The following is a 10,292-nucleotide window of genomic DNA, read 5'->3' as shown; positions in this document are numbered from 1 at the left end:
AACACAAGTAGTTTAGATACATCATGTCCCGCAAGTAGCATTATTGTATCTAACCTAGATTAAATTCATTAGTCAGCAAGAGGCAAACTCTTCCTCCATTGAAAGTTTAGTGTTGATAAATATGGTGTTTGTTTAAAGTGTGCTTATAGGCATTTAATACAAGGAATCTCTGGTTCACTTACAACCTTTTTGTTTGGTTAAAATTACTACAGGGCAAAAAGTTACCAGTTATTAATAATGATCTTTTTTTTTTTTTAAAGATTTTATTTATTTGACAGAGATAGAGACAGCCAGCGAGAGAGGGAACACAAGCAGGGGGAGTGGGAGAGAAAGAAGCAGGCTCCCAGCGTAGGAGCCTGATGTGGGGCTCGATCCCATAACGCTGGGATCACGCCCTGAGCTGAAGGCAGATGCTTAACCGCTGTGCCACCCAGGCGCCCCTAATAATGATCTTCTATATTAATTGCCTTTGCATGCACTTTCAGTGGCTATGTAATTCTTTTTCTCATTACACTTATTTTATTGAAATGTCATTTCATGCCTGTAAAATCTATCATTAAAAATTGGGCTGCTATTTTGGTATCTTTATTCTTTATTTTTCTTGTATGTCACAAAATTATCAGTCCACAGTGTTTAAGAAATTTTAAAAACTAGTCCTTTTCCACTTATGGCCTGGGAAGTACTGTTCCCAAATGCTGACTCAGTGAGTACCGACCTTTGTTTTGCTTGCTGACCTATCCCCAGCTTAGATCAGTGACAGGTCACCCTAGACACCCAGCGAACATTTGTCACATGAGTGAACGAAAAAATAAAACTGAGGTTAACACATGCCACAGCCTGCACCCTTACCTGCTCTGTAATACTGCCTGGAACACGCACGAGAACTAGGATTAGGCTCTTTGGAGAAGGCTTTCTAGAGGAGGGAGTAAGAGCACTCACCCTTCAAACTGAAGGGTGGGTAAAACTTTGAAGGGGTGAGAGAAGAGCGGCTGAAGTCCCCCACAGCAGGCTTGGAAGCATCAGTAAAGGCCAAAGCAAGAATCAGGCCGGGGCGGGGAGGGGGGGGAGGGGTTTGCTGGAAGGAAATTTACTGCAATTTACCCAGAGGCAACCTCTCCCACTTGAGCCTGAAAAACAGAAGTCACCAAGGAGCAGGGATTATGTGCTCCCTTCGGTTCCACCAAGCCTCCAGCAGCTGCTGGGCTGACAGAAGACTCGGTTCTACCCACCACTGCCAGCACTGCTTGGGCACCTGGAACCTGCCTCTCGAGGCCAACTTACAGTGAATAGTGTAAGTTAATGCCCAGGGACCAGCTCTTTGCTAGGGGTCCTGGTAATTTTGTATTTCTAATTTGGAGGGGGTGGTACAAAGAGGGTCTCTCCAAACTGCTTATGCTGCAAGCCCCACAAAACCTAGACGTGCCCCTGGGGAACCTCTCTTCACGCTGCCTCTTTCCTCCTAGAAGCTGCTTTTCCTCTTCTCGGAAGTGGGCATTCTTTCTGTCGGCCACAGGGTGGCGCCAAACATCTTGATGCGAGATGGGGCGGCCCAGACTCTATGCAAAGAATGAGGTTTTTGCTGCCATTCTTAGAAGTCGAAATACCAACTTATTTTTTCTTCTTTCTATTGATGGCAACCTAACACTTCTCTTTGTATGTTCCTGGTTTCATTTTTAAAGTTACACTAAGGTAAGGGAGTTGAGGGGACAGAATTATTTGATTTTCTAAAGCTTACATATTGTGGGAACTAAAGAAATTGGCCAACTTAGAAAACAAAACAAAACAAAACAAAACAATTTTAGTCAGAAATTAGAGGGCTCAAGGAAAGGAGAAAACTCCTGTGTAAGAAGCAAACAAAACAGGTGCTCAATAAATATGTCTTTTTGCTTGCTAAAACTTGAATGGTTAGAGAAAAGAGGCTGCATGTTAACACTTTAACCTTCAAAATTGTCTTATTTCCACTCCTCTGTCCACAGCAGCACCTACTAAGTGTTTGTATCCCATTACATTATCAATGCCCAAGAGAAAGGGCAGGAACCGTTTCATTATATAAAACAAACCTTAGGTACTTAAGTCAAGGAATTGGAAAGCAACAATTTGTATCATTTGAGATAGGCAGTAACTCAGCACAGAATACCTTTAAAGCATTAAGTAAGGACAGCATTTCTAACTATGCAGCCCACACTTGACGTCTTTATTATTTTTATGAGGTGGAATAAAGATTACTTAAATTTATTTATTTATTTTTTAAGGATTTTATTTATTTGACAGAGAGAGCAAGAGAGAGAGAGAGCACAAGCAGGGGGAGCAGCAGAGGGAGAGGGAGAAGCAGGCTTCCCACCCAAGCCAGGAGCCTGATATGGGGCTTGATCCCAGGGCCCCCAGATCATGACCTGAGCTGAAGGCAGATGCTTAACTGACTGAGCCACCCAGGCACCCTACTTAAATTTATTTTCAAAAGACATTTTAATTATCATCAACCGCCACATGTAAAATTTTAAAAAATGCCCATCTGTGAGGCCAAGTTCAAGGCCCTTAAAGCTCTTTTTACTTATTAACAAATGTTTATATTCTCATTCATTCTGTGAATATCTACAGATTGCCCATGTTTAAAGGGCAGGAGGCATAGGGAGAGGGAAATTAGCCATTGCTCAGTCTACTTATTTACCGTTTATAATAAGTTGGCCATGTTCTTCAAGTACAGTTTTACAAATACAATTTACAGAATTTACAAATTCTCTTCCATCTGAGGAAAGAGACAGGGATGGGGGGTGGGGGGCACTGTAAAAGAGACCCATGAAACTGTGTTGTCTCTGGGTAAATTAGAAGTAACTCCATTGGTTCATCGGTGACTTCTCTGTGGGTGAATTTCCTTTGGAAAAGTAAATGGATGGCTGCATTAACTCTGGCAGGGAAAGCGTGTTTGAGCCATTCTACTTCCTCCCACATCTATATATTCATGCCATTTCCCACCCCACCCTGCTATTATACAACCCTAGCCAGTCTTACCCCATGTTTTCAGATAGACCTGCACTGAGCTCACCTGGGCACCTCTGTGTTCCCTATTTGGCAACATCCCCAAATTGCCTAATGTTCTTGGTGCAGAGTTTGTTCTTTCTGGGCTTGAAGAAACCATAATCAGTCCAGAGGGTTCATAAATAATTGGTCGTCCCAGAAGTACAAACCTATTTCTCTGTACCTCAAAGAGACAAGTCCATTTGAGTGAGAGGGTGCATGGGGAAAGTTCAGCACAGTGCCCTGTTGTGAGCCTTCAGCAAGGCTTACTGTTGCTTTCATCTGTGTCTTCTATGGTGCTTTCCACAAGGCTCCCACCAGTGGAGCTATTCAGTGTTAGCCGTCCTTACACTAGTGTCACCCAGCAATTCCAACATGGCGCCCGGCAGACCACAGGCATTCCATAAAAACGTTAGTAGAGTGAATCTAAATTTCTTTGAATCTCAATTTTTCACCCTTAGGGTGGAGGTTGTAACTGACTTCAGAGACTCTTCTATAATGTGCTAATGAGCCCACACATAATTTTATTCTTTTTTTTAATCTCTGGAGAAAGATGGACTTGTCCACTTCTCCAGTGTCTTCTGACTGCAGGAGCCCTGCCTCTCCCCTCATGTCTTGTCAGGTAGACACACACACACACACACACACACACACACAGAGAATGTACGCTCTGCAGTCTTAAACATACACATCACCATTTAATCTCTTCTTTGAAAACATCACACACAATTTTATTGGGCAGTTAAAGGAATACAAGCCTGCTAGATCAAAGCAGCCAACTGGTCACCCAGCCTTCCCAAAATGAGGCTGTAGTTCATTATAGCCACTCGGGTAACCACATCCACCTCCCTCGTATATCGACATGCCCAGGAAACAGATTTAGAAATCCTGGGCACTGCAGGGAAAATCTTTTCAGGTAACCCACTGTATTTAAAGAGCAGACCACGTCCTGAAAGAGGAGTAGGACCATAAAACTCAGAGGTTCCGACAACCTGGGCCCGTCCCCAGGTCCCCCTCCACAGAGTCTCGTCGGGAAGCACAGGCTTTACTGACAATGTCTTTTTCTTGAAACAGACGGGTTGTTCCTTCCCAGACTTTTCTGGATGAAAACCCAAACGTTCACTTTCTTTGCAATTGTTTTTGTTGCCCATGTTTTTTGCGCCTATCTTAATTCTGGCCTGAAGCACGTCCCCCTTCAGTTCTCATACTTGGTAACATTCAGCTTCCTCTTCTGCAGGTTGCAGGCAGGAAACTGGAAAATGGGCCACAGGAAACCTGGCCTCCTACATCTGTCCCACTTTGTAATTGCAGCTCTGGTTTCATTTTGCTTTGTGTGTCAGCTCGGTTTTAACCCTCAACACGACGGCCAAACTCTGCTTTCTGGAAGAACACTGCTGTTCTTATTGCCCAAGAAAACTCACTGAGACTTTTGTTTCCTCCCCAGAGTAATTAACCCTATGAATTCAAAAGGGAAAAAAATACTAAGCAAATTCTCCTTCAACAGTAGCCATTTGGATCAAAAGCATATGGAGCTAGAAAAATGATTCATTGGATGTGATAAAGCCACCGATAAATCCCCAGTGCAAATCAAGACTACTTTAGAGTACGGTACACAGAAGTTATTTTAGATAAATTGGATTACCAGTGGTCCGAGGCTCCCTGACAAAGTTTACCTTGTGAGCTTTTGATAAATAATGTATGAAAAGAAGCTATACTCATACCTCATTATAATCTCTTTCATTATGACACTGTTTCAAATCATATTTCTTCACAATTATCACCATTAAGTTGGACTGTATGAAATTGTTTGTAAGGGTCCAAAACAGCCAAATACCCACAATCTCATAGAGTCAACTTACAAGCATATTATCACATAGAGAATAGACACACACACACACACACACACTCACACACACACTCACATCCCCGAGCAGTATCTTCTTCCTAGATTTGGTCCATGGACTCTTTTGAGGATCTGAAATTCTCTATGGGTGGAAATAAAGTTAAACTCATACGAAATACACATAATTTCAATAGGATTTGTAAAACACTAAAGATAATTTATAAAGAGCAAATAAAGAGTCCTATTCTAAAGGAAATGTTAAGTACATCCTCCCTGACCAGCAGTACTAAGATTCCATGGAATTCTCAAGAAAAGAGCTAATACCCCCCCCCCAAATCTGTTATTTCTTTAAATAGGAGCTTTTCCTTTTTAGTGTGCACATTTGATGAGCATTTATTATGTACCAGGCATTGGGCTCAGCACTTGATACACATCTAAATTTAATACTCCATGGGGAAGTCTTGACTTCAAAAGGTGAAATAAGACACTCATGGCCACAGGAGTAATATGGACAAACAGAGACTCATATCCAGGGGCATCTGGCTCCAAAGTCCAGGTCCTTAATCATCACACAGAGTTCCTCCAGCAGAGGCTACATTTCTTATATGCACACCTCACTGCTGTTAAGAGAGAAGCCTCATTTTAACTCAGTGGGAGATGTAACGTTCCCACTATGAATCAAATCAGGACATTTCCTTGTTTATTTCGGACTTTGCTTCATCTGTGACTCCAGTTATTCTAATTGGCCCCGTTTTAAGAGAAAAACTGTGAACCCAGGCCATCATCACCTTTTTAAACCAATTTCTCTTTAAAAAGATCTGTTGGTTTAGACACGCTCCAGGTTCATTCCACGCTAAATAATTGAGGCAGGCTCTTGATTATGAAGACAGGAGAAGCTGTCCCTTCTGCACCTTGGCTCCCTTTCAGCAGGAGAGCCCATCCTCCTGCTTGGTGTGGGCACACAGGCTGGCAGAACAAGAGGGTGAAAGTCAAGAAAAGAAATGCGAGGGATCTAGCCTGGCTCCAGAGAGACAGTCCAAACCCTGCATGCATGTCTCCTAACAATAGAAGGAATCATGGGCAGCACTTTGCCTGCGGATAGGGACAGACTGGAAACCCCACAAAAACTATATGACAGTGCCCAGTGCGGCACCGGCACCCGGCAAGGAGCTCAGAATTGTTCCTTTAGAAACAAACACCTCCGGGGAAGCCCTGTTTCAGGTTCTAAGGAAGCAGTGTTTGGGATTTTGTGGAGGACCGCGACAAGCACATGAAAACAAAATGCTGTCTTGCATTCGGTACAACTTACTTAAAGTCTTGCAAACGGTCCTTACATGTGAGCTTCCATTGAATAAGCTCCCTAAGTCCCAGTGGGTATTTTTTTCCTCCCATACTTCCCTGGATTCTTCTATTTCAAAGGCCTTTGAATGAAAAATCTTTTACCTACACTTCTGTACTGTTCATATTTTAAAAACCTGATCCTATGCGTAAGGGGAAAAGTTGGAAATCAGAACATAAATTCCATCGCAGGCAGGGCCTTAAAGAGTTGCATGGTCTCAGGCAGGGAGGTCAACTTCTCTCTGTTTCAACTTCTTTATCTGTAAAGCAGGGATAAGGCGAACCCTCTCCCCCTCGATACACGAGTGCCATCACACTGAAAGACTCTATACGATTATTTTGAAAATAAAAATCCAAGTTACCCTTTTGGTCAATGCCCTGCACAAGTGATCTTTAAAACGGGAATGGAACAATGCCTTCAGCTTCAAATCAAACCTTAGCAGAGATATTTTTTAAATCTATGGTTGTCTTAACATCAGGAAACGTTTGTTTGCTCACCGGGTTATGACAGTTCTATGAAAATCAAAAAATAAAGGAAATCTTACACGCTGCCTCCACTAGAATGAAACCATAATCTTTCAGATAAACTTGAAAGCTTTTCTGTGCTAAATAATTAGTTGGTGAAGGCCAAAAAGTCTATACCCGGCATAGTCCGAAAACTTCTGCATGATACAAAATGATGGCGGATTTTCCACATCCAGAAACTAAAACATTTCCTGCCAGCGCATCCTCCAAACCCTTCTATTGTGTTGAAACTGTAAAATCTTTCTAAATCAGGACTTCCTCCTATTATGCTCTAGAGGCGTCTTTCTGGGAAGGGTAGATCCAAGGCAAAAGGTAGGAATTCCCGCAGCACCACCCAGTGGAAACGTTAGAAAAAAAAATGCAAGATAAAATATGTTTCGTCAAAGAAACTTCACATCTTAGCTCTTCTCATGAAAAATCTGGACACTGCTCCTGTCCATCAGTGGCAAGCAGCACTGGGCCCCTCTTCCTCGGGCCGCTCCTCAAATGCCAGCCACGCAGAGGATCCCGGACACGGCCCTCCCTGTCCCCCACACGTGCGCACACACGGAGCGGACACCAGGGTGGGGAGGAAAGAGGCCCCGGGTGGGGTCAGGTGTGGGCTGCGACACCATCTCTTCCTCTCAGGAGGATTCCCAGGGGACCCTGGGGGCCGGGAAATCTGCACAGCTGTGCTCAGCATCCCGGTCCTGCGGCAGCTCTGGGCGCTTCCCGCCAGAAAGGTGACCATCTGCGCACCTTCCCTGGCCGGGCTGCTTCCGCCCTGGGGCGCCTCCAACATCTGCGCTGCACGTCTGCCCCCCGAGGGCCACCCCGGGAAAGGCCCAGAGCCCTTCCTCGTGGCCCAGATCCCTGTCCCCCCAAATCTCTCTCCGGTGTGACCCTGGCTTCTGCTCCCCTGTCCTGCCAAAGCCCCCGCGGGTCCCCCAGGCTGCGCATGTGTGGTTCCGTCTCTCTACCTCACTTCCTAGCAATCGAACATGTCTCTCTTCACCAGCCGCTGCTTCTCACGCACGCATGACTCGTCAGGCTACTCAGCTTAGGAACCCTTGACCTTCTCCTTCCAGCTTTCCCTCACGGCCCTAGGAGTGGCCTGGAGAGGGAGAGACGTCATGGTCTTCCCAGAGAGACTTCTCTTGTCTCTTCTATGGAACTTAAAATCATAAAGGATCATGTCCTCAATCATTTCTGGAAGGTTAAGTCCCCAACATCAGCCCTCCTGGCAAAGTCGGCTTCCTGTCTTCGTGGGGTAAAGCTACTAAAACTGCTTCAGACGTCTTTTAAAAAGAGTACAAGAGAAAGTGATACTCGTGAGCTGATCTCAGTGTTCTTTGGGAGTATATGATCAGTGTTAAAACTTTATAAGACAGCATTTTTGAGCTGCTAATTTACAAATGGCTCACAATATGATAAATCTTTTCCTTTTTTCTGAAATTTAGCATATGTCAAAATGTGGCGGCTCCTGGAAAGGTCAAGATTCAGCCGGCGTATGTGGACATGTGCTCATGTTCGGGTGCTGCTTCAAACCGTCGTGCCGCTAATACAGTTAGGGGCTCCTGGGATCTGTGACAGCTTTAGAGGTTGTTGAGAAGCCCAAGGGCCACCTCACATGGATGGCTAGCTAAGCAAGGAAATGGACTCCTCCGGGCTTCTAGGGGCTTCTACATTCTGTGGGCACTTTAGCCGCCCCGCCTTCCTTCCTTCCGTGCTCTTCTCAGCAAAACCCTTTCATGGTTTAGGAAATGCAAATGCGAGGCATCAACATTTTTACATAATCTGGTATGATAATATACTCACTTTGCAAGGGATCTATAAAAAAACAGTGGGCTGCAGTCTTCCAAATGTCATCACCCACTCATGTGGTGGACACCTGTGGGGGTTTCAGCTGCATCTCAAGTCGTGAAGGTAGACCAGCCCTTTTATGGTTTTACTGTCTCCACATGCATAAGTTTCCCTCACATTTTTGTGCCTTTTGCTACAGATGGTGATTATGGGACCAAATGCAGGGGTTCTTCTAAACTTCAATAACTTTTCATAGAGTTCTTTTTAAGACGAGGCCAAAGTATAATGGCGGAAGGGCACAGTGGTGCCCCAAAGACATCTCGTTTTCCACTGAGTGTCTAGTTAAAATCGAGCCTGACTTGTCGACCAGCTGCAGTAAGTGGAGCACATTTAAAATATCTTGGTGTTCATGGTGAGTCCAGTTATTTCTAAGAAAACTGTTGTAAAAATAGTGATTTCAAAACTCTCCCAATGCCTTGTATTTTAAACCTATTTACTAACCCCCCACGTGCACTGAATAAATGAACCAAAGAACATGGACAGGGCCATCAAGCGGAAGACCGATGGTTCCTTCATTTGTGCCCAGCTAACGTGCACACCAATGTCCTTCGAGAAGCCTGCAACAACATCTGATGGAAAAGACTGGCTGTTGGTACACGTGCATCAAACAGCAGATAGACACCCCAAAGCGTCCTCACGGCCCTTACTTCCCATTCGGGAATCTGCTGTCCACGAGCGTGGCTGGGCCCTTTCCTGAAATGTCACATACAACATGGATACTCTACTCTTCCAATAATTGTTCCACAAGACTGTATTAACTGTAAAAAAAAATAATAACAGCTGATCCTGCTTTAGAGGATCTTTCCCCCCTTGCTAAAGAAAGTCACCCTTTTTGCATTTTCATCATCTGGAGCATGTATGATCTTCTATGTCAAGGTCTTAAAGTTTCTACTTCTCCTGAAGACAAATTAGGTCTTAATATTTAGGTTAAGAGGAAAAAAAAAAAAAAGAAAGAAAAAGCAAAGGCTGTGGCAAAGGCTGGCAGAGGATGTGTTCTTGTGGTCCAGCTCTGATTTAAATCAAACAGGGCAATGTTCTCATTTGAGAGCAGGGACTCTGAGCTTTGGAGAACCCCAGGGTACTTGGGACATTTTGTTTGATTCAAGGCCTCTTCTAACAGCATATACATTTGTAATAAAAGTAATTCACTTTAAGAAAATGCTAGCACTCTTCAAATCGCTCAATTTATCCAAGTATCATAAACGCAGAATTGAGAATCAGCACTGAAGCATCCAAAGCAGTGAATTAAGCAAGGGTCAGGGAACATCGAGGGGCTGACTTGAGTGATGCTTTTGCCTCGAATATCAAAGAGGAGTTTGGCCCATCAACAGGCATTCCTGCCCTCCACTAGGGGCTCTGCACAGATGTGACGACAGGTCTCTGCCTGGGGTTTCATCAGTTCCAATCCTGAATCCAGAATGCCACTTGGAGAATTTGGAGATGTTTGTTCTAAAACACTTTTAAAAAGAAAAAATGAAATAAAAATAAAAGGCGATGCTCTACCACCCAACACCTTCTGGTCTAAGCGATCAGTTTCCAGATCTTGGAAAACAGGCAGAGACCTTAGCAGAAACAACTTCCCTACCAACGCTCATGGATTTTAGATTCCAGAAGATTTCAAAATGCAAAACCATATGAGAACATCAAGGCACTGCATCCAGACACGCTCTCCCAAATAAGCTTAAAAGGTTTGCTCCCTTCTTGTATATTCTTCATGGGGCTGGCTGAA

The 10,292-nt window shown here is 44.1% G+C and overlaps 1 long non-coding RNA gene across 1 annotated transcript; it reads left to right on the top strand.

The window, feature by feature from the left end:
- The first annotated feature begins 373 nt into the window (after positions 1 to 373).
- Positions 374 to 10,030, top strand: LOC121104410. Its single transcript, XR_005836719.1, has 2 exons — positions 374 to 1,291; positions 8,161 to 10,030. It is a non-coding gene; the product is annotated as an uncharacterized LOC121104410 (long non-coding RNA).
- Positions 10,031 to 10,292: the final 262 nt, after the last annotated feature.

The sequence above is a fragment of the Ursus maritimus genome, unplaced genomic scaffold (assembly GCF_017311325.1).
Source record: "Ursus maritimus isolate PB19 unplaced genomic scaffold, ASM1731132v1 scaffold_21, whole genome shotgun sequence".
NCBI lineage: Eukaryota > Metazoa > Chordata > Mammalia > Carnivora > Ursidae > Ursus > Ursus maritimus.
This window is presented reverse-complemented; position numbering and strand designations above follow the sequence as displayed.